General features: G+C 37.1%; 2 long non-coding RNA genes and 2 other non-coding genes across 4 annotated transcripts; all 4 read right to left on the bottom strand.

Moving 5' to 3' along the window:
* Positions 1–1,152: 1,152 nt before the first annotated feature.
* Positions 1,153–2,442, bottom strand: LOC140182693 (uncharacterized). The gene is made up of 2 exons (XR_011878730.1): positions 2,402–2,442; positions 1,153–1,655 (listed from the first exon to the last, which is right to left on the bottom strand). It is a non-coding gene; the product is annotated as an uncharacterized lncRNA (long non-coding RNA).
* Positions 2,443–2,541: 99 nt separating this feature from the next.
* On the bottom strand, positions 2,542–3,888 carry LOC112770772 (uncharacterized). Its single transcript, XR_003186707.3, has 3 exons — positions 3,686–3,888; positions 3,006–3,584; positions 2,542–2,609 (listed from the first exon to the last, which is right to left on the bottom strand). It is a non-coding gene; the product is annotated as an uncharacterized lncRNA (long non-coding RNA).
* A 7,676-nt stretch (positions 3,889–11,564) lies between these two features.
* On the bottom strand, positions 11,565–11,668 carry LOC112793543 (small nucleolar RNA R71). Its single transcript, XR_003198233.1, has one exon. It is a non-coding gene; the product is annotated as a small nucleolar RNA R71 (small nucleolar RNA).
* Positions 11,669–17,967: 6,299 nt separating this feature from the next.
* Positions 17,968–18,075, bottom strand: LOC112792846 (small nucleolar RNA R71). Its single transcript, XR_003197568.1, has one exon. It is a non-coding gene; the product is annotated as a small nucleolar RNA R71 (small nucleolar RNA).
* Positions 18,076–24,892: the final 6,817 nt, after the last annotated feature.

Genomic DNA, 24,892 nt, shown 5'->3' with positions numbered 1-24,892 from the left:
GCTCGCCCAGATGATCAATGAGGGTTGGCGTGCCATGCCTTGGTATTCAAATGGCATGCCTAAGTGAGGATGAGAGCCTGGCGTGCCACGCCTGGATGCTAAAGTGGCACGCTGATGAGCGGATATTTTATACGCTTTTTGGGGGTGTTTTAATATAGTTTTTAGTAGGATCTAGCTACTTTTTAGTATATTTTTATTATTTTTTATGCAAAAATTATATTTCTGGACTTTACTATAAGTTTATGTGTTTTTCTATGATTTTAGATATTTTCTGGCTGAAATTGAGGGACCTGAGCAAAAATCTGATTCAGAGGTTGATAAAGGACTGTTGATGCTGTTGGATTCTGACCTCCCTGCACTCGAAGTGGAATTTTTGGAGCTACAAAAATCCAAATGGCGCGCTCTCAATTGCGTTGGAAAGTAAACATCCAGGGCTTTCCAGAAATATATAATAGTTTATGCTTTGCCCAAGTTTATATGACGTAAACTGGCATTTAACGTCAGCTTTCTGCCCTATTCTGCCGTCAAACACTACAATATTTTCGTTTATTTGTGGAGGTTTTTTCTCCTATTTGTGGAGGTTTATAACCCCCACCAAATGGTTTGTGGAGGTTTCCAAAATCCCCAAAATTTGAGGTGCCACGAGGTCTTTTGTGGGAGTTTTTAAAAACCTCCACAATCTATTTAGTGGAGGTTTTGTATGTATTTAGTGGAGGTTTTATATTATACTTTTGTGGCAGTTTTAAATCACTTTTGTGACGGTTTAAAACCCCCCACAAATTGATTTTTTAATTTAACAAAAATTGGCTATTTTGTGAGATTTTCAAACCTCCACAAATTCTATAAATATTTATTTATTTTTAATTTTAAATCATTCATTAATCTCATCTCATTTACATATTCTCAAATTAAAAATTTATTTTTTAATATAAAAATTTAAAAACTAAATCTTGACAATTTAGAGAGACACCCCCATCTAGATCGGTAATACAGCCCAAGAACAAAAGAATTTGATTCAAACATTCATGATCATAGAATCTACAACTTAATATATATATATATATATATATATATATATATATATATATATATATATATAACTTAGAAATTAAACATGAAGAATGCTCCAGATGTATCAATTATCAAATGAGATTTCAAAGAGAATTAATAACCTCTCATTTATTAAGCAGCAAGAAATACAATGTTCTGAGTATAAGGTACAAAATGGAAAATCAAGTACTTTACAAGCCTTCCTTACAAGTCAGGTTCAAGGCTTCAATTGTGTTTTCATTGAAAATTTTGATTTTCTATATGCATACCGTGCAGCCACCTAATGCCGTTACTCAGGCCACTTTCTAAGAAAATAGGGAAGAGGAACGTGGCTGGGAAGGGTGGAAAACAACCATCAATTCTCATGAGTGATTAATTGCTTCTTTATATTAATCTGTCTTCTGTGCCCAATGATGCAGGTTGCAAAATATTCACAATTGTAGTATAATTGAAAATGCTTTAGTATTCAGGAGAAGATAGAATGATATAATACCTCTAAAACTTGCAAAGGTTCCAATGATTCTCCATGATTGTGGAGAAGGCGAACAGCAGCATTAAACATGGGCTCCTTACCATCTTGTGGATCCAAATACATTTCAAGCAACCTGAGGCCATCATCACATTTAAAAATGCAAAAATCCATTACAATGTACAAAAGAACTTCTAAATAAATATTTTCAAACAATTGAATAAGCTCCACACTGGAGAACTATTGCACCGGGTTGATATGTTTCCACTACTTTAGAGATGATATATAGCATAAAAATTTTCAAAGTTTCAGATTAAACGCAATCAAGTAAGAAATAATGCACAGAGACAAAGTGAGAGGGAGTTGGACATACAGTCTTGAAAAGTCGACTAAAGCTAGGGTCATCTATTCCATCCTTGAATGGGACATCTATGGCATAATACTTGCCTTCTTTTTAGCCTATTTCCTTCAATACAGTTATATCAGTTCCAATCATTCAAAAATAGAGCTTTAATATGTTTCAATGAATAAAAATATTCAATTTCAGCAAATATGCAGCTAGCAACATGCCACTATCAAGTGGTGCCTAAAACCAGACAACTTACAAAAATACAGACTTAAAAAAATATATGGTACTTCTAACATAATAAACTACAAAGTTATAATAGACTTCTAACATATTTAAAACAAAACAGGATATAATAGACTTCTAACATTATGTTTCAGCCTAACTCTATATTAGTATTCAAGATAAATCATAAACAAAACTAGGCCATAACACATCCGAATACTTAAAACCATTCTAAATGATATATGATGTGACAATGATTATACAATGGGATCCCTTCGGAAGACACTGTTCTATACTCTTTAGACCATTACCTCATGAAGACAATTGGAACCTGCCACTAGGCTTTCTTCTTCTCCATCCCTGACATTTTCCAAATTCAAAAACCATTCAGCATCACTAATATTAACAAGAATAAAAGAGAGGAAGGAAAGATTTTCAAGTCACAAACTTACAAAGATAAGATGATACACAAATGTCAATCTAGCCAACACAACAAATGCGATCTGAAATACGTTGTACCTGTTATGTAGCAGCCATTTTGTCAGGTTATATATAAGCAAAGTATAGACAAAGGAAAAAATAGTACAAGTAAATATTCATATTAACTCTTCAACAATAATAGTGAAAATAACATTCCTAATATGAATATCATATAAGTTATTGATGCAACACAAAATGTAGCCATTAAATGGTAAACACTGAATCAAATATTTACTATGAACACTGATCCAATATATTTTAGGTGTGTGAATATTAAAAACCTAGTAGGATAAGGCTTTGTTATTGTTATTGTTATAGTACAAGAAAAAAAGTAGACCATCCTACTGTGCGGTATATATTTGCAAACTATTAAAAGGTTCCACATTTGCTCTTAAAAGGACACAGGGAAGTGGAAAAAATTCCAGCTTTACTCACTTGTACAAATATTTAATTCCACGCAGAGACTCCAAGGTGTGGCCAAATATTTCCTGTGCTGCAGTTGCTTGATCATAGTAGGTAAATGCTGTCGCACAGAACTGGATCACACTGAAACAGTGAAATAGTTTAACATTATTAGCAGTTTAGTCAAAGCACATGAATACAACATAGGCAAGTCAACTGCTCCAACAACGGATCCCTTTTTCATTATTCCATCGGCAATTTCTGTGGCCAAAACAGACAAATTATTTAGATTGTGGAAAACACTTCAGAATACAACATATTTATACAAAATCAATCTTCAAGAAATTGAAGAACAAACTAGCAATCATGGTTAGAGTACTTATTTAATTCATACCGTTGGACCTGCCAACAAAGAAGTCCCTAAGTCTGCAATAGCTGAACAGCTATCAGCACAAATTCTTGGATAGCAATGTGATCAGATCAGTAAATTAGAACTGAAATCATGAACCATTTATGATCATGTCATAAGAAAAACTAGCAGAATTATACTAATTTTTTTGGTCTTCACATACCAGTTTTTTTGTCTCCAATAAGTAAATCTCCCATATCAAACTTTTGCAAAGAAAAAAAAAGATAAAAGTTAGTAAAACAAAGAAGGGAAATAAAAAATGCATTGTAATTTTTAAGAAAAAAGACTATATTTAATGATAAACCTCCCAATATCTTTTTCTTGACACAGGCACACAAGTGTGCTTTCCCTTGTAGTCCAAAAATAAGTTCGCCCCCATTCTCTTCCTCTGGGTTACGGTTCAGCCAAAATGAAAACACTGATTCCTTAACTAAACCTTGATCAAGCATATTGTACCTGTTACACATTATATCTGACAAGAAACAGGAATCAGATGAACTTGAAGAAATGAATAATCAAAATTTGGATGTTAGCAGTATCAAACTGGAACAGCTTTCCCAACTACTATCTCTTAAAAGTGACTAGTGCACATTAATTAGAATTCTCTGTTCAAACAATTGCCAACAAAAGCTTCAGTGTCTTAATCAATCCTTCTACTGAACTTAAAACAAACTGCATCATGAATTACCATCATCCTCAGAAACTGCAACAACAAGGTTAGTTAGATAGTGCTTTAATCCTGACATGAGCAAAGATGTTATAATCAACTTATACAATAAAATAGAGAAAACAAGAGTTGAAAAAATAAAATGAATGAAAATGGTTCTACTTACTAACCAGAGGGTCATTGTTGTGCTTATCAAATATCAACAGCCTTTGCTTTGCTCCAATGGTTCTCTAATCTGTGCTGTTGTTGTTGAAAAAAGCATCAATTTCCAAGAAAAGGGAAGAATCTATCATGCTGTTGTTGAATCAAGAGCATAATTAATCAATAATCATGAATCAGAGCATGGAGTTGTTGAATCAGGGGAAAAAGGAAGAATAAAATAAAATAAAAATAGTATCAATTATAAAATGATCAAAATGGAGAAATAAAACCCAACAAGAAAGTTAATAATAAAATAAAATAAAAATAGTATCAATTATAAAATGATCAAAATGGAGAAATAAAACCCAACAAGAAAGTTATAATTGAATTATTGATTGCTAACCAAATATGCGATTCACATCGTCCGATTCTTCGATAGAAGGTGACGCCGCGATACGTTGAGCTTTGCGACCTCGGTGCATGTCTACTCTTCTTCACCTGTTGCACTCTATGAAGAACCATTCTTTGCTCCACCGCCGCCATGGCCGTTGCACTATCACCGCTGCCGCACTACCACCGCTGCGATCTTTCTTCATAACAAATTCCAACCACGCTATATATGCACGAAAAATGTAGAGAAAAAGTGAAAAACAATTGAATATCCAAACTGAGTTAAATAAATAACAATGAAAAAGAAAAAAATGAACAAATAGAAATTGAACTTAGGTGATTAAGGAGAAAATCAAACGCTTCGACAGATAAGCTTGATGGAGGCTCCGACGGTGACTACGAACTCACTCTCTCTTATCTCGAAAGCTATGGCGTGTAGACGAAGGAAACAACACATTGACATAGAAGCTTGATGGCGGCAACAACGAGAACATGAATGTCGACAGTGGCGAGCTTACTCTCCCTTTGATCTCGAACACTAGAGCAAGCTTGATGGTGATAATGGAGAATAGATAAATGTGGTGGCAATAGATCTAGGGTTTCAGATCTCATATAAACAATGATTTTGATTTTGGACGATTTTGGACTTAAAATTTTTAGATTTTAACTAACAGTAATTAATGGGAGTTTTAGATGATGCCACAAATAAAATAGATTGAGCAGGTTTTAAAAAACCTCCATAAAAAAATCCCTAATTAAATAGAAATCTTGTAGTGAAACGCCAGAAACAAGTTACAAACCAGAGTTAAATACCAAAAACAGGTTACAAACTGGCGTTTGACTCCAAGAATAGTCTATGCACGTGAAAGTTTCAATGCTCAGCCCCAACACACACCAAGTGGTCTCTAGGAGTGGATTTCTGCACTATCTATCTTAGTTTACTCATTTTTTGTAAACATAGGTTACTAGTTGAGTACAAAAATTACTTTTAGAGATTTATTTTGTATCTCATGACATTTTACATCTGAAATTGTACCTTTGACGGCATGAGTTTCTAAACCCCATGGTTGGGGGTGAGGAGCTTTGCAGCATCTTAATGAATTAATGCAAGTATTTCTGTTTTCTATTCAATCTCACTTGTTTATATTCTAAGATATTCGTTCGCACTTCAACATGATGAATGTGATGATCCATGACAATCATCACCATTCTCAACCTATGAATGCGTGCCTGACAACCACTTCCGTTCTACCTTAGATTGAATGTATATCTCTTAGGTTTCTGGTTCACGAGTTTGACTGCCTCTCCTGACAACAGAGCATTCAATCCGTGAGTCCAGAGTCTTCGTGGTATAAGCTAGAACCAATTGGCAGCATTCCTGAGATCCAGAAAGTCTAAATCTTGTCTGTGGTATTCCGAGTAGGATCTGAGAGGGGATGTCTGTGATGAGCTTCAAACTCACGAACGTTGGGCGTAGTGACAGACGCAAAAGGATTACTGGATCCTATTCCAACACAAGTGAGAACCAACAGATGATTAGCCATTTACATGGACCCTTTTCATTGAGAGGACGGCTGGTAGCCATTGACAACGGTGATCCACCAACATACAGCTTGCCATGGAAGGAGACTTACGTGCGTGAAGAAGAAGATAGTAGGAAAGCAGAAATTCAGAAGACAAAGCATCTCCAAAACTCCAACCCATTCTCCATTACTGCTTAACAAGTAATTATTTAATGTTCTTTTATTTTTCACAATTAAAACTAAGAACCCTATTGATATCTTGACTAAGAATAATCAGATAACCATAGCTTGCTTCAAGCCGGCAATCTCCGTGGGATCGACCCTTACTCACGCAAGGTATTACTTGGACGACCCAGTGCACTTGCTGGTTAGTTGTACAAAATTACAAAGTGTGATTGTAATTTTCGTGCAACAAGTTTTTGGCGCCGTTGCCGGGGATTGTTTGAGTTTGGACAACTGACGGTTCATCTTGTTGCTCAAATTAGGTAATTTTCTTCTTGTTTTAACCATTATTTTATTTTTAAAAAGCTTTCAAAAATCCTTCAAAAATTTTTCTTCTTTTTCGTTTTTCAAAAATAATTTTCGAAAAATCCAAAAAAAATTTATAAAATCATAAAATCAAAAATATTTTTGTGTTTCTTGTTTGAGTCTAGAGTCAAGTTTTAAGTTTGGTGTCTTGCATGTTTTTCTTTTCTTGAAAATTTTTCAAAAATAAGTCTTGATGTTCATCTTGATCTTCAAAGTGTTCTTTGTGTTCATCTTTACATTCATAGTGTTCTTGCATGCATCATTGGTTTTGATCCAAAATTTTCATGTTTTGAGTCATTTTAGTTGTTTTTCTCTCTCCTCATTAAAATTCAAAAATAAAAAAATATCTTTTCCTTATTTCTCTCATAAATTTTGAAATCTTTGGGTTGACTTAGTCAAAAATTTTTAAAATAAGTTGTTTCTTGTTAGTCAAGTCAAATCTTTTTCATTTTTCTTAATATTTTCGAAAATTTTAAAAAATGTTTTTCAAAATTTTTTTCTTAATTTCATTTCAAATTTTCGAAAACTTTACTATCAATTAATGTGATTGATTCAAAAATTTGAAATATGTTACTTTCTTGTTAAGAAATGTTCAATCTTTAAATTCTAAAATCATATATTTTAGTTTCTTGTTAGTCAAGTAAATAATTTTAATTTTAAAAATCAAATCTTTTTAATTTCCTTTTCAAATCTTTTTTCAAAACAAATTTCAATCATATCTTTTCAAACATATCTTTTTCAAATCATATCTTTTTCAAAATCAATTTCAAAATCTTTTCTAACTTCCTATCTTTGCAAAATTGATTTTCAAATCTTTTTCAACTAACTAATTCATTTTTTTGTTTGATTTTAAAATTCTTATCTTTTTCAAAACCACCTAACTACTTTTCTCTCTCTAATTTTCGAAAATCAATTCCCTCTTTTTCAAAATTCTTTTTAATTAACTAATTATTTTAAATTTTAATTTTATTCCTTTTTATAAATTCGAATTTTAACTTTAATTTAAAGTAAAAACAAAAATATTTTCCTTTTCATTTTCTTAAAATTAATTTTCGAGATTCTCTCTCTCATCTCTTTCTATTTATTTATTCATTTACTAACTCATGAGCGGATAATTTATACGCTTTTTGGCATTGTTTTCATATAGTTTTTAGTAAGTTTGAGCTACTTTTAGGGATGTTTTCATTAGTTTTTATGTTAAATTCACATTTCTGGACTTTACTATGAGTTTGTGTGCTTTTCTGTGATTTCAGGTAAATTCTGACTGAAATTGAGGGATTTGAGCAAAACTCTGAAGAAGGCTGACAAAAGGACTGCTGATGCTGTTGGAATCTGACCTCCCTGCACTCGAAATGGATTTTCTGGAGCTACAGAACTCCAATTGGCGCGCTCTCAACGGCGTTGGAAAGTAGACATCCAGGGCTTTCCAGCAATATATAATAGTCCATACTTTATTCGAAGAATGACGACGTAACTTGGCGTTGAACGCCAAGTTCATGCTGCTGTCTGGAGTTAAACGCCAGAAAAACGTCATGATCCGGAGTTGAACGCCCAAAACACGTCATAACTCAGAGTTCAACGCCAAGATATGCCTTAGCACGTGAATTCATCAAGCTCAGCCCAAGCACACACCAAGTGGGCCCCGGAAGTGGATTTATGCATCAATTACTTACTCATGTAAACCCTAGTAGCTAGTCTAGTATATATAGGACATTTATCTATTGTATTAGACATCCTGGATTGTATTTTGATCCTGTGATCACGTTAGAGAGGGCTGGCCATTCGGCCATGCCTGAACTCTTTGCTTATGTATTTTCAACGGTGGAGTTTCTGCACACCATAGATTAAGGGTGTGGAGCTCTGCTGTACCTCAAGTATTAATGCAATTCTATTATCTTTTATTCAATTCTCTCTTATTCTTATTCCAAGATATTCATTCGTACCCAAGAACATGATGAATGTGATGAGTCAGATTACCCTCATTATCATTCTCACTTATGAATGCGCGTGATTGACAACCATGTCCGTTCTACATGCAACAGAGCTTGAATGCGTATCTCTTAGATTCCCCAACAGAATCTTCGTGGTATAAGTTAGATAGTTGGCGGCATTCATCTGGATCCGGAAAGTCCAACCTTGTCTGTGGTGTTCCGAGTAGGATCCTGGGAGTCCGGAAAGTCCAACCTTGTCTGTGGTGTTCCGAGTAGGATTCCGATCATGAATGACCGTGACGTGCTTCAAACTTTAACCTGCTGGGCGTTGGTGACAGACGCAAAAGAGGGATTCTATTCCAGTAGGAGCGGGAACCAACCGGTGATTAGCCGTACTGTGACAGAGTGCGTTGCATAGTTTTCACTGCGAGGATGGGATGTAGCCATCAGCCATGGGTGATGCCTCCAGACTGGTTAGCTGTGCGAGTGACAGCCGCACAGGTTATTTTCCCCGTGAGGAATGAAAGTAGCCACAGTTGATGGTGAACCCCTATACAAAGCTTGCCATGGAAAGGAGTAAGAAGGATTGAGTAGAAGGAGTAGGAGAGCAGGCGTCCTTGGGCTCTACAGCATCTCCATCCGCTTATCTGAAATTCCCACCAATGAATCTGCATAAGTGTTCTATCCCTTTTATTATTCCTTTTTATTTATTATAATTACAATTCCTCTTTCTTCTGCCTGACTGAGATTTACAAGGTGACCATAGCTTGCTTCATACCAACAATCTCTGTGGATTCGACCCTTACTCACGTAAGGTTATTACTTGGACGACCCAGTACACTTGCTGGTTAGTTGAACGAGATTGTGAAGAAAATAAACAATGCCCTCAGAGTATACATCTTTTATAAATACATACAAGTGATCACAATTTCGTCCACCAAGTTTTTGGCGCCGTTGCCGGGGATTGTTCGAGTATGGACAACTGACGGTTCATCTTGTTGCTCAGATTAGGTAATTTTCTTTTCAAAAATCTTTTTCAAAATTTTTCTTTTATTTTTCGTTTTTCCAAAAATGTTTTTCGAAAAAAATCAATAAAAATACAAAAAAATTAGAAAATCATAAAAATCAAAAATATTTTGTGTTTCTTGTTTGAGTCTTGTGTTAATTTTTAAGTTTGGTGTCAATTGCATGCTTTTAAAATTTTTCTTGCATTGTTTTCGAAAATTCATGCATTCATAGTGTTCTTCATGATCTTCAAGTTGTTCTTGACAAGTCCTCTTGTTTGATCTTGATGATTTCTTGTTTTGTGTCTTTTGTTGTTTTTCATGTGCATTTTTGCATTCATAATTTTCATGCATTAAAGATTTCTAAGTTTGGTGTCTTGCATGTTTTCTTTGCATCAAAAATTTTTCAAAATTATGTTCTTGATGTTCATCATGATCTTCATAGTGTTCTTGGTGTTCATCTTGACATTCATAGCATTCTTGCATGCATCTTGTGTCTTGATCCAAAATTTTCATGTTTTGGGTCATTTTTGTGTTTTTCATTCAATATTTAAAAATCAAAAATATCTTTTCCTTATTTTCCTCTAAAATTTCGAAATTTTGGGTTGACTTGGTCAAAAATTTTTAAAAATTAGTTGTTTCTTACAAGTCAAGTCAAAATTTCAATTTTAAAAATCTTATCTTTTCAAAATCTTTTTCAAAAATCATATCTTTTTCATTTTTTTAGCATTTTCGAAAATTTCAAAAATATTTTTCAAAATATTTTCAAAATCTTTTTCTTATCTTTTTATCAAATTTTCGAAAATTAGCTAACAATTAATGTGATTGGTTCAAAAATTTGAAGTTTGTTACTTTCTTGTTAAGAAAGGTTCAATCTTTAAATTCTAGAATCTTATCTTGTAGTTTCTTGTTAGTTAAGTAATTTTTAAAATTAAATCTTTTTTTTTTCAAATATCTTTTTCAAATATATCTTTTTATCTTTTGTCTTATCTTTTTCAAAATTTGATTTCAAAATATCTTATCTAACTTCTTATCTTCTTATCTTTTTCAAAATTTGATTTCAAATCTTTTTTCAATCAATTAACTAACTTTTTGTTTGTTTCTTATCTTTTTCAAAACCACCTAACTACCTATCCTTCTCTAATTTTCGAAAATTCTCCCTCTCTTTTTCAAAAAATTCTTTTTTTTTTAAATTTTAATTTTAATCTCATCTCATCTTTAATTTTCGAAATTACTAACTTCTTTTTCAAAAATTATTTTCGAATTCTTCTCTCTCTTCTCTTATCTTCTTCTATTTAATTATTTAATTACTAACACTTCTCTTCACCTCTCTTCATCCAAAAAAATTCGAATCCTCTTCTTCTTTCTTCTACCCCTTTCTTCTTCTACTAACATAAGGGAATCTCTATACTGTGACATAGAGGATTCCTTTTTCTTTTCTTATTTTCTTCTCTTTCTTATGAGCAGGAACAAGGACAAAGGCACTCTTGTTGAAGCTGATCCAGAACCTGAAAGGACTCTGAAGAGAAAATTAAGAGAAGCTAAATTACAACAATCCAGAAATAACCTTTCAGAAATTTTCAAACAGGAGAAGAACATGGCAGACGCAAATAATAATGATAATAATGCAAGGAGAATGCTTGGTGACTTCACAAAGCCAACATCCAAGTTTGATGGAAGAAGCATCTCCATTCCTGCCATTGGAGCCAATAACTTTGAGCTTAAGCCTCAACTAGTTGCTTTAATGCAACAAAACTGCAAGTTTTATGGACTTCCATCTGAAGATCCTTATCAGTTCTTAACTGAATTCTTGCAAGTCTGTGATACTGTAAAGACGAATGGAGTTAATCCTGAAGTCTACAGACTCATGCTTTTCCCTTTTGCTGTAAGAGACAGAGCTAGAATATGGTTGGATTCACAACCTAAGGATAGCCTGGACTCCTGGGATAAGCTGGTCACTGCCTTCTTGGATAAATTCTTTCCTCCTCAAAAGCTGAGCAAGCTGAGAGTGGATGTTCAAACTTTCAAACAAAAAGATGGTGAATCCCTCTATGAAGCTTGGGAAAGATACAAGCAGCTGACCAAGAGATGTCCATCTGACATGTTTTCAGAATGGACCCTATTAGATATATTCTATTATGGTCTCTCTGAATTTTCGAAAATGTCACTGGACCATTCTGCAGGTGGATCTATTCACCTGAAGAAAACGCCTGAAGAGGCTCAAGAACTCATTGACATGGTTGCAAACAACCAGTTCATGTATACCTCTGAGAGGAATTCCGTGAATACTGGGGTCCCTCAGAAGAAGGGAGTTCTTGAAATTGATACTCTGAATGCCATAATGGCTCAGAACAAAGTGTTGACTCAACAGGTCAACATGATCTCTCAAAATCTGAATGGATTGCAACATGCATCCAACAGTACTAGAGAGGTAGCTTCTGAAGAAGCTTATGATCCTGAGAACCCTGCCATGGCAGAGGTTAATTATCTGGGTGAACCATATGGAAATACCTATAACCCATCATGGAGAAATCATCCAAATTTCTCCTGGAAGGATCAACAAAAACCTCAACAAGGTTTTAACAATGGTGGACGCAATAGGCTGAATAATAGTAAGCCATATCCATCATCTTCTCAGCAACAGACAGAGAATTCTGAACAAAATAATTCTAATTTAGCTAATATAGTCTCTGATCTGTCAAAGGCCACCTTCAGTTTCATGAATGAAACAAGATCCTCCATTAGAAATTTGGAGGCACAAGTAGGCCAGCTGAGTAAGAAAGTTATTGAAACTCCTCCCAGTATTCTCCCAAGTAATACAGAAGAGAATCCAAAAGGAGAGTGCAAAGCCATTGACTTAGTCAACATGGCCGAAAGCACAAAGGAGGAGGAGGACGAAAATCCTAGTGAGAAAGAACTCCTGGGACGTCCTCCAAGCAAGAAGGAGCTTCCTAATAAGTATCCTGAGGAATCTGAGGCTCATGCAGAGACCATAGAGATTCCATTCAATCTCCTTCTGCCATTCATGAGCTCTGACAATTATTCATCCTCTGAAGAGGATGAAGATGTGACTAGTGAGCAAGTTGCTCAATATCTAGGAGCTATCATGAAACTGAATGCCAAGCTGTTTGGTAATGTGACTTTGGAAAGTAAACCTCCCGTGCTCATTAATGAATTAGAAACTTGGATTCAGGAAACTCTACCTCAAAAGAAACAAGATCCTGGCAAGTTCTTAATACCTTGCACCATTGGCACCATGAGCTTTGAGAAAGCTCTATGTGATCTTGGGTCAGGGATAAACCTTATGCCACTCTCTGTAATGGAGAAGCTAAGAATCATTGAGGTACAACCTGCCTTGTTCTCATTACAATTGGCAGATAAATCCATGAGAGAAGCTCATGGGATAGTAGAGGACGTGCTAGTAAAAGTTGAAGACTTTTACATCCCTGCTGATTTCCTAATCCTAGATACTAGGAAGGAAGATGATGAATGCATCATCCTAGGAAGACCTTTCCTAGCCACAGCAGAAGCTGTGATAGATGTCAACAGAGGAGAGTTAGTCCTTCAATTAAATGGAGAATACCTTGTGTTTCAAGCACATGGCAATCCCTCTGTGACAAAAGAGAGTAAGCATGAAGAGCTTCTCTCAGTTCAAGGTCAAGAAGAGCCCACACAGTCAAACTCTAAGTTTGGTGTTGTGAAGCCACAACCAAACTCTAAGTTTGGTGTTCAAACCCCATATCCAAACTCTAAGTTTGGTGTTGGGACTAGACAACATTGACTTGATTGCTCTGTGGCTCCATGAGAGCCACTGTCAAGCTATTGACATTAAAGAAGCGCTTGTTGGGAGGCAACCCAATTTTATTTATCTAATTTTATTTTATTTTGTTTCTTTGTTATTTTTATGTTTAATTAGGTACATGATCATGAGGAGTCACGAAAAAAATCAAAAAAATTAAAAACAGAGTCAAAAACAGAAGAAAAAAATTTTTCACCCTGGAGGACGCGCGGGCCGGCGTTCAACGCCCAGAAGATGCATCTGGCGGGCGTTCAACGCCAGAACAGAGCATCTTCCTGGCGCTGAACGCCCAAAACAAGCTACATCCTGGCGTTTAACGCCAGGATGCGCACGCAGAGGACAATCTGGCGCTGAACGCCAGAAACAAGCTTGAAACTGGCGTTCAACGCCAGAATCAAGCATCACATGGGCGTTTAACGCCCAGAACATGCACCAATGGGCGTTTGAACGCCAGAATGGTGCATGAAGGCAATTTACACGCCTATAGGGTGAAGGAATGGTATTTCTTTTCACCTCAGGACCTGTGGACCCCACAGGATCCCCACCTCAGGACCTGTGGACCCCACAGGATCCCCACCTACCTTTTCTTTTAATCCTATTCACACTCTCCTAATCCAAATCTCATTCTCAATGTCACCCTTCCCAAAAACCTTCACCAATCACATCAATTTCTCTTCCCAATTACCCCATGCACCATTCACATCAACCTCCTCTTCCCCATAAACCCCACCTACCCCCATTACATTCAAATTCAATTTCCCACCCATTCCCACCCAAAATGGCCGAAACCTAACCCTCCCCCCTCCCTATAAATACCTCCCTTTTCGTCTTCATTTTCACACAACATAACCCCTTCTTCTCTCATATAGCCGAACCCCTCTTCTCCTTCTCTACCCAAATTCTCTTCTTCTTCTTCTACTCTTCTTTTCTTTTTTGCTCGAGGACGAGCAAATTTTAAGTTTGGTGTGGTAAAAAGCCTAGCTTTTTATTTTTCATTCACCATCAATGGCACCCAAGACCGGAGTTTCCTCAAGAAAAGGAAAAGGGAAGGCAAAAGCTTCCACTTCCGAATCATGGGAAAAGGAGAGATTCATCTCCAAGAGCCACCAAGACCACTTCTATGATGTTGTGGCAAAGAAGAAGGTGATCCCTGAGGTCCCCTTCAAGCTCAAAAAGAATGAGTATCCGGAAATCCGACATGAGATCGAAAGAAGAGGGTGGGAAGTCATAACCAACCCCATGCAACAAGTCGGATTATTGATGGTTCAAGAGTTCTATGCTAATGCATGGATCACTAGGAACCATGATCAAAGTATGAACCCGAATCCAAAGAACTATCTCACAATGGTTCAGGGGAAATACTTAGATTTCAGTCCGGAAAATGTGAGGTTGGCGTTTCATCTACCCATGATGCAAGGTGATGAACGCCCCTACACAAGGAGGGTCAACTTCAACCAAAGGTTGGACCAAGTCCTAATGGACATTTGTGTGGAAGGCGCCCAATGGAGAGTAGACTCCAAAGGCAAACCAGTCCAACTAAGAAGACTGGACCTCAAGCCTGTAGCTAGAGGATGGCTGGAGTTCATCCAAAGATCCATCATCCCTACAAGCAACCGATCTGAAGTTACTGTGGATCGGGCAATCATGATTCATAGCATCATATTTTAGTTTCTTGTTAGTCAAGTAAATAATTTTAATTTTAAAAATCAAATCTTTTTAATTTCCTTTTCAAATCTTTTTTCAAAACAAATTTCAATCATATCTTTTCAAACATATCTTTTTCAAATCATATCTTTTTCAAAATCAATTTCAAAATCTTTTCTAACTTCCTATCTTTGCAAAATTGATTTTCAAATCTTTTTCAACTAACTAATTCATTTTTTTGTTTGATTTTAAAATTCTTATCTTTTTCAAAACCACCTAACTACTTTTCTCTCTCTAATTTTCGAAAATCAATTCCCTCTTTTTCAAAATTCTTTTTAATTAACTAATTATTTTAAATTTTAATTTTATTCCTTTTTATAAATTCGAATTTTAACTTTAATTTAAAGTAAAAACAAAAATATTTTCCTTTTCATTTTCTTAAAATTAATTTTCGAGATTCTCTCTCTCATCTCTTTCTATTTATTTATTCATTTACTAACTCATGAGCGGATAATTTATACGCTTTTTGGCATTGTTTTCATATAGTTTTTAGTAAGTTTGAGCTACTTTTAGGGATGTTTTCATTAGTTTTTATGTTAAATTCACATTTCTGGACTTTACTATGAGTTTGTGTGCTTTTCTGTGATTTCAGGTAAATTCTGACTGAAATTGAGGGATTTGAGCAAAACTCTGAAGAAGGCTGACAAAAGGACTGCTGATGCTGTTGGAATCTGACCTCCCTGCACTCGAAATGGATTTTCTGGAGCTACAGAACTCCAATTGGCGCGCTCTCAACGGCGTTGGAAAGTAGACATCCAGGGCTTTCCAGCAATATATAATAGTCCATACTTTATTCGAAGAATGACGACGTAACTTGGCGTTGAACGCCAAGTTCATGCTGCTGTCTGGAGTTAAACGCCAGAAAAACGTCATGATCCGGAGTTGAACGCCCAAAACACGTCATAACTCAGAGTTCAACGCCAAGATATGCCTTAGCACGTGAATTCATCAAGCTCAGCCCAAGCACACACCAAGTGGGCCCCGGAAGTGGATTTATGCATCAATTACTTACTCATGTAAACCCTAGTAGCTAGTCTAGTATATATAGGACATTTATCTATTGTATTAGACATCCTGGATTGTATTTTGATCCTGTGATCACGTTAGAGAGGGCTGGCCATTCGGCCATGCCTGAACTCTTTGCTTATGTATTTTCAACGGTGGAGTTTCTGCACACCATAGATTAAGGGTGTGGAGCTCTGCTGTACCTCAAGTATTAATGCAATTCTATTATCTTTTATTCAATTCTCTCTTATTCTTATTCCAAGATATTCATTCGTACCCAAGAACATGATGAATGTGATGAGTCAGATTACCCTCATTATCATTCTCACTTATGAATGCGCGTGATTGACAACCATGTCCGTTCTACATGCAACAGAGCTTGAATGCGTATCTCTTAGATTCCCCAACAGAATCTTCGTGGTATAAGTTAGATAGTTGGCGGCATTCATCTGGATCCGGAAAGTCCAACCTTGTCTGTGGTGTTCCGAGTAGGATCCTGGGAGTCCGGAAAGTCCAACCTTGTCTGTGGTGTTCCGAGTAGGATTCCGATCATGAATGACCGTGACGTGCTTCAAACTTTAACCTGCTGGGCGTTGGTGACAGACGCAAAAGAGGGATTCTATTCCAGTAGGAGTGGGAACCAACCGGTGATTAGCCGTACTGTGACAGAGTGCGTTGCATAGTTTTCACTGCGAGGATGGGATGTAGCCATCAGCCATGGGTGATGCCTCCAGACTGGTTAGCTGTGCGAGTGACAGCCGCACAGGTTATTTCCCCGTGAGGAATGAAAGTAGCCACAGTTGATGGTGAACCCCTATACAAAGCTTGCCATGGAAAGGAGTAAGAAGGATTGAGTAGAAGGAGTAGGAGAGCAGGCGTCCTTGGGCTCTACAGCATCTCCATCCGCTTATCTGAAATTCCCACCAATGAATCTGCATAAGTGTTCTATCCCTTTTATTATTCCTTTTTATTTATTATAATTACAATTCCTCTTTCTTCTGCCTGACTGAGATTTACAAGGTGACCATAGCTTGCTTCATACCAACAATCTCTGTGGATTCGACCCTTACTCACGTAAGGTTATTACTTGGACGACCCAGTACACTTGCTGGTTAGTTGAACGAGATTGTGAAGAAAATAAACAATGCCCTCAGAGTATACATCTTTTATAAATACATACAAGTGATCACAATTTCGTCCACCACTAACACTTCTCTTCATTTTAAAATTTGAACCCTCTTTTCCTCTCTGTGTTCAAATTTTTCTCTTCTCATTCTTATTCTTCTTCTCTTCTACTCACATAAAGGAACCTCTATATCTGGGTAAAGAGGATCCCTATTATTTTCTGTTCTCTTCTTTTTCATATGAGTAGGAGCAAAGACAAGGACATTCTTGTTGAAGCAGATCCTGAACCTGAAAGGACTCTGAAGAAGAAGCTAAGAGAAGCTAAAGCACAACAATCTAGAGAAAACCTTACAGAGAATCTTGAGAAAGAAAGAGACATGGCCGAACCCAACAACAATGCAAGGAAGATGCTTGGTAACTTTACTACACCAAATTCCAACTTCCATGGAAGAAGCATATCAATCCTTGCCATTGGAGCAAACAATTTTGAGCTAAAGCCTCAATTAGTTTCTCTTATGCAACAAAATTGCAAGTTTTATGGACTTCCATCAGAAGATCCTTTTCAGTTCTTAACTGAATTCTTGCAGATCTGTGATACTGTTAAGACCAATGGGGTTGATCCCAAGGTCTACAGGCTTATGCTTTTCCCTTTTGCTGTAAGAGACAGAGCTAGAATATGGTTGGACTCTCAACCTAAAGATAGCCTAAACTTTTGGATAAGCTGGTCACGGCTTTCTTAGCCAAGTTCTTTCCTCCTCAAAAGCTGAGCAAGCTTAGAGTGGATGTTCAAACCTTCAGACAGAAAGAAGGTGAATCCCTCTATGAAGCTTGGAAAAGATTCAAGCAACTATCCAAAAAGTGTCCTTCTGACATGCTTTCAGAATGGAGCATCCGGATATATTCTATGATGGTCTGTCTGAATTGTCTAAGATGTCATAGGACCATTCTGCAAGTGGATCTATTCACCTAAAGAAAACGCCTGCAGATGCTCAGGAACTCATTCACATGGTTGCAAATAACCAGTTCATGTACACTTCTGAAAGGAATCCTGTGAGTAATAGGACGCCTCATCGAAAGGGAGTTCTTGAAATTGATGCTTTGAATGCCATATTGGCTCAGAACAAAATGTTGACTCAACAAGTAAATTTGATTTCTCAGAGTCTGAATGGATTGCAAAATGCATCCAACAGTACTAAAGAAGCATCTAGGGAGCAAAGCAAGGGTTTGCTCTACAACACCAAACTTATGACTTGATTGTCCCTAATCAAGTAGAAGAAAAGAGAAAGAAAATAGAGAAGAGGGTTCTTTTGCGTGTGAAATTTGGGGGGGGGGTTGAAATGTGCAGAGTGGTGGGGAGTGTCTGGCTTTTATAGTGGTTAGAGGTGCAGGCTCGAAGGGGAGGTTATGGTGGGAATTAAAAGCAATTCATCTTTTTCCACTTGGGAAGTGGCACGTAGTGTGGGAAGAGGCGCCAACCCTTCTTTTCTTTTGATTCTCTACATGTGTTGAGTTCCAAAGTGCAAGTACACTTTGACTCCTTCTTTGATGAGTTATCAATAATGTGGGGCCCATCTTCTCTCCTGAAAGTGAAAACCGAAACACCATTAGTGAAAAGGACCTCTTTATATTCCTTTTCATAACATATAATTGCAATGTATTTGATGAGTGTCCCTTGGGACACCAAACTTAATTTCCTTGCACCTAATAAATTGGGTTTATCATTTGATATTTAATGCATTCATAAAGGTGAGATAAATTCATTTCTTTCACATTCTTTAACTCCTTCGGAACACATTAAAGTGATCTTGTATGCATAGCCAATTTACTTAATGCATTCAGATTAAGAACATGCTGGGCTCGCTATGTGGACATCATATGGTGGTGGTCACACCAAACTTAATCTCTGGGCTTACTCTCAAAATTAATTCATTCAAAGGGTTGTAAGCCTAGATTAAGTGGGTTAGTGGCCACACCAAACTTAGCTTTTTAGCTAGTTCCCGGCCCAATCACTCATCATCAGTGAGTGTGTTCATCAATTTGCATTTTCAGAAAAGAAAAAAGAAGAGAAAGAAAGGAAAAAAAATTGAAGAATCACTATCTATCAAACATTTGACTGACATTTAAGCTACCTATTCTGTCACTTACAATCTTAAAAAAACAAAAGTATTAAACTGGAACTTAGACTATTTGAATTGGCAATTTCTTAAAGCTACTTCTAGAAAGCAAGAAATCAAAAGGATATAGAGTGTTGGGGTGCCTCCCAACTAGCGCTTCTTTAATGTCATTAGCTTGACATTCTTCCATCTTTAGTTGAGGTTGTAGCTCACTTTCTACTCTTCCAAAGAGTCTCCCAAGTAATGTTTGAGTCTATGGCCATTTACAGTTAAACTTCTCTGAGTTTTGTCCTCCATGAGCTCTACATGACCATAGGGGGATACTTTAAGGATGGTGAAAGGTCCTGACCATCGAGACTTAAGTTTTCCTGGGAAGAATTTGAGTCTTGAGTTGTATAGTAGCACCTTTTGACCTTCTACAAACTCTCTTCTTGCTATCTTTTGATCATGCCACCTCTTAGATTTTTCCTTGTAGAGTTTGGTTTTTTCATATGCTTGAGATCTGAGATCTTCTAATTCTTGCAATTGCAAGACCTTTTCTCCCCAGCAGTAATACTATCAAAGTTTAGTAGCTTGAATGCCCAAAAGGCTTTGTGTTCAAGCTCAAGGGGTAGGTGACATGCCTTCCCATACACCAGCTGATATGGGGTCATCCCTATTGGTGTTTTGAGGGCTGTCCTATATACCCAAAGAGTGTCATCCAGCCTCTTTGACCAGTCCTTTCTTAAAGCTCCCACAGTTTTCTCTAGGATCCGCTTTAGCTCTCTATTGGATACCTCTGTCTGCCCACTTGTTTGAGGGTGATAAGGTGTTACAACCTTATGTTTCATGGTGCACGAATTGTAAATCACACTTTTCACAATTCATACCACTAACCAGCAAGTGCACTGGGTCGTCCAAGTAATACCTTACGTGAGTAAGGTTCGAATCCCACAGAGATTGTTGGCTTGAAGCAAGCTATGGTTATCTTGTAACTCTTAGTCAGGATAATAATAATTCTTGGTTTTGATTGGTAGTAAATAAAAAGCATGGATTAAATAATACTTGTTATGCAGTAATGGAGAATATGTTGGAGTTTTGGAGATGCTTTGTCTTCTGAATCTCTGCTTTCCCCATGTCTTCTTCTTCACGCACGCAAGGTTCCTCCTATGGCAAGCTGTGTGTTGGTGGATCACCGTTGTCAATGGCTACCATCCGTCCTCTCAGTGAAAATGGTCCAGGTGTGCTGTCACCGCACGGCTAATCATCTGTCAGTTCTCACTCATGCTGGAATAGGATCCATTGATCCTTTTGCGTCTGTCACTACGCCCAACCCTTGTGAGTTTGAAGCTCGTCACAGTCATTCAATCCCTGAATCCTACTCAGAATACCACAGACAAGGTTTAGACTTTCCGGATTCTGAAGAATGCTACCAATGGATTCTAGCTTATACCACGAAGACTCTGATTAAGGAATCCAAGAGATACTCATTCAATCTAAGGTAGAACAGAGGTGGTTGTCAGGCATGCGTTCATAGATTAAGAATGGTGATGAGTGTCACGGATCATCACATTCATCATATTGAAGTGCGAATGAATATCTTAGATAGAAACAAGCGTGTTTGAATAGAAAACAGAAATAATTGCATTAATCCATCGAGACACAGCAGAGCTCCTCACCCCCAACAATGGAGTTTAGAGACTCGTGCCGTCAAAGAGTACAAAATTCAGATCTAAAAATGTCATGAGATACAAAATAAATCTCTAAAAGTTGTTTAAATACTAAACTAGTAACCTAGCTTTACAGAAAATGAGTAAACTGAGATAGATAGTGCAGAAATCCACTTCTGGAGCCCACTTGGTGTGTGCTGGGGCTCAGACTTGAGCTTTTCACGTGCCTGGGTTGTTTCTGGGGTCAAACGTCAGGTTGTAACCTATTTTGGGCGTTTAACTCCACATTGCAACCTGTTTATGGCGTTTAACGCCAGAATGGAACATGGAACTGGCGTTAAACGCCAGTTTACATCGTTTATCTTCGAACAAAGTATGGACTATTATATATTGCTGGAAAGCCCTGGATGTCTAATTTCCAACCCAATTGAGAGCGCACCAATTGGACTCTTGTTGCTCCAAAAAATCTATTCCGAGTGCAGGGAGGTCAGAATAGAATAGCATCAGCAGTCCTTTTTCAGCCTGAATCAGATTTTTTCTCAGCTCCCTCAATTTCAGCCAGAAAATACCTGAAATCACAAAAAAATACACAAACTCATAGTAAAGTCTAGAAATATGAATTTTGCATGAAAAATAATAAAAACATACTAAAAAGTAGCTAGAACCTACTAAAAACTACCTAAAAAACAATGCCAAAAAGCGTATAAATTATCCGCTCATCATTTCACTCCATATCTCAAGAGGAGGGCTTCCAATGGTCTGTTGCAGAAGTGGCTCCCTCCATCACTAATAAGAGCTATAGAGACTCCAAATCGGCTGAAGATGTTCCTCCTAAGGAAGTTCATGACTAATGGTATTTTTGTGGAAAAACGAATTTCCAACACACAAATCCAACCGGCAAGTGTACCGGGTCGCATCAAGTAGTAATAACTCACTTAGAGTGAGGTCGATCCCACAGGGATTGATGGATCAAGCAACTTTAGTGGGTGATTAGTTTAGTCAAGCTAACATTGAAGTGAAATTGGATGAAATGTAGCCAACAGAAAGTAAATTTGCAGGAATTATAAAGTGCAGAAAGTAAATTGCATTGAAACTTAAAGAGCAAGAAATGTAAATTGCAAAGAACTTAAATGACAAGAAATGTAAATTGCGTGAAAAGTAAAGGGGCTGGGGTGCTAGAAATTAAATAGAGCAATAGATCAGAACTCAAAACTCTTGTAGCAAGCTTAAATTGCAGGAAAGTAAAATGGGAGCAATGTAAATAGAAAATCAAAATTGCAGTGAATCAGAACTTAGAGCAATTGTAGAGGAATAAAAATTGTGTAGGAAATGTAAATGAGATTTGCAGCAAGCTTAATGTAAACTGAATTGAGGAACCAAGCAGAAAGTAAAATGCAGATCAATTGCAATAGCTAAAGGAAAGTTGAAGAACTCAGGGGTTGGATGAGACTAGAGAACAAGTCTAGATCTCACTCCCTTCCTTGATCCAACAGAAAACAAGTTTGCAGAAGAAAGAAGAAATGAAGATGAAAACAGTAAATGAAAACTCAGATTCAACTTTCAATTCTTAGCAATTATGCAGAAGATGAACAAAGATGGATTTCATATCAAAGATTGAAACAGAATTCCTCCAACCTCAATCCAAAATTTCAAAACAAAGAGAAAAACTAAAGAGAGAGCTCTCTACTACTACTCCTCCCTAATGGAGCTAGCCTCCCTTTTACGAGATGGAATTGATGCCTTTATATAGGCTTTACAAAGTGAAAATGAAAATGAAATTAAAACAAATTACAATTAAAATGAAAATCCTAATCTAATTGATCCATGTGCCTTTGAGTGATGATGTGGGCTTTGCTTGCTTTGGATTTGTGGAGTAATGGGTTTGGTTGGCCTTGATTCAATTTGGAGAGGAATGGAATTTTGGTTAAATTTTGGCCCATGGGTGACACTCCCAGGAGGCTGCTCTGCTCTTGTGGAGAGCAGAGCAGTGAAGCCTTGCATGGCGATCCAATTATCGTGCCAAGGTTTGGAAAGGCACCAGGGGATTTCCCTGCCCTTGTGGAAAGCGGAGCATTGGCTTGTGGTGTGTCTTGTGCACGCACCAAGTTCCTTGACCATGCCAAATTGTGCCTCATGCACCAAGGAATAGCGCTCTGCTCTCCTTGTGAGCGGAGCAAAAATTTCCTTGTTCTTGGGTGAGGTCCCAAGTTCGAACCTTGGTGAAAGCATTTGGGGGAGCAATTTTCCTTGAATTTTCATGAAGAGAAACACGACATTTCCCTCCAAGAGAGCACTCTGCTCTCCTTGAGAGCATACTTCCTTGGTTTCCTTGTGTCTCCCTCTTCGAGCCTTGGTGGAAGCACTTTAGTTTATTTTCGCTTATTTTTGGCCCTTAAAGATGCCTTTCACTCATGCCCCAATTGTACGCCAAATATAGATTGCTATATATCGTTGGAAAGCTCTGAATGTCAGCTTTCCAACACAACTAGAAGCACATCAATCGAACGTCTGTAGCTCGAGTTATAGCCCTTTGAAGGAGGCATGGTCATGTTGTAAGCGCCCCAAATTTAACTTAGCGAAAATTTGCTTCAACCTCACTTTGCTTCATCACGATATTGCCCTGCCCTTGGCAAGGGCAGAGCAGTGTGTGCTGATTGCTTATTCTCCATTAATTTGGTAAAAGCGTGGCCTAAGACTCCAAAGTGTGCTCCAACTTCAAAGTGTGCCCCAAAGCTCTTTTTCTCCTTTTTAGCTTATTTTGTGCTTCTTTGCTTCTTTTTCTTCTTATTTCCTGCAAGATTTATAAATTTGAAAGATCAAGGAAATATTCTAATTAAGCACAAAAGAATGCAATATTTAAGCACTAATCATCAATTTCTTGTATGAAAAAGCATTGAAAAATAGGTATATGATGACTTGTCATCAATGACTACCTTGTTATCATTTGTTGGTGCTGCAATGGCCTCTACGCACTTAGATACATAGTCCACTGCTACTAGAATGTACTTGTTTGAGTTTGAGGTAGGGAAAGGACCCATGAAGTCAATTTCCCATACATCAAACAACTCAAGTTCTAGAATAAACTGCTGTGGCATCTCATTTTTCTTGGATAGATTATCAGCTTTTTGGCATTCATTGCACCTTGACACTAATTCTTTAGTATCTTTGAATACTGTTGGCTAAAAAAATCCATATTGGAGCACCTTTGCTACTATTCTTTCTCCACTAAAATGGCCTCCATATGCAGATCCGTGGCATTGCCACAACACTTCTTGCCCTTCTTCTTGTGAAATACATCTCCTCAAGATTCCATCAACACCCTTTTTGAACAAGTATCGCTCATCCCAGATGTAGTGTTTAGCATCATTGAGTAGCTTCCTCCTCATGTGCTTATTGATATTGGTGGGAAACTCCCCAATAGCCTTGAAGTTGGCCATATCAGCAAACCAGGGGCTTTTTTGAATCATCATCAATTGCTCATCAGGGAAGCTTTTATTCACTTCAAATTGTTGTGCTTCATCTTCTTTATGTGGAATTCTTGAAAGGTGGTCAGCCACCTTGTTCTCTGCCCCACTTCTATCTTTTATCTCTATGTTGAATTCTTGAAGTAGCAAGACCCACCTTATCAACCTAGGCTTGAATTTTTGCTTGGTCAACAGATATTTGAGGGCTTCATGATCAGTGAAAACAGTAACTTTTAAGGCAATAAGATATGATCTAAACTTATCAAAAGCAAAGACTATGGCTAAAAGTTCCTTCTCTGTAGTGGTGTAGTTCCTTTGATTCTCATTGAGGACTTTGCTAGCACAGTAAATAACATACACTAGCTTGTCTTTCCTTTGTCCTAGAATAGCACCAATAGCAAAATTAGATGCATCACACATCAATTCAAAAGGTAGATCCCAACTAGGTGGTGCTATAATAGGTGCAG

Source organism: Arachis hypogaea, chromosome 3 (genome assembly GCF_003086295.3).
Source record: "Arachis hypogaea cultivar Tifrunner chromosome 3, arahy.Tifrunner.gnm2.J5K5, whole genome shotgun sequence".
NCBI classification, from domain to species: Eukaryota; Viridiplantae; Streptophyta; class Magnoliopsida; order Fabales; family Fabaceae; genus Arachis; species Arachis hypogaea.
This window is presented reverse-complemented; position numbering and strand designations above follow the sequence as displayed.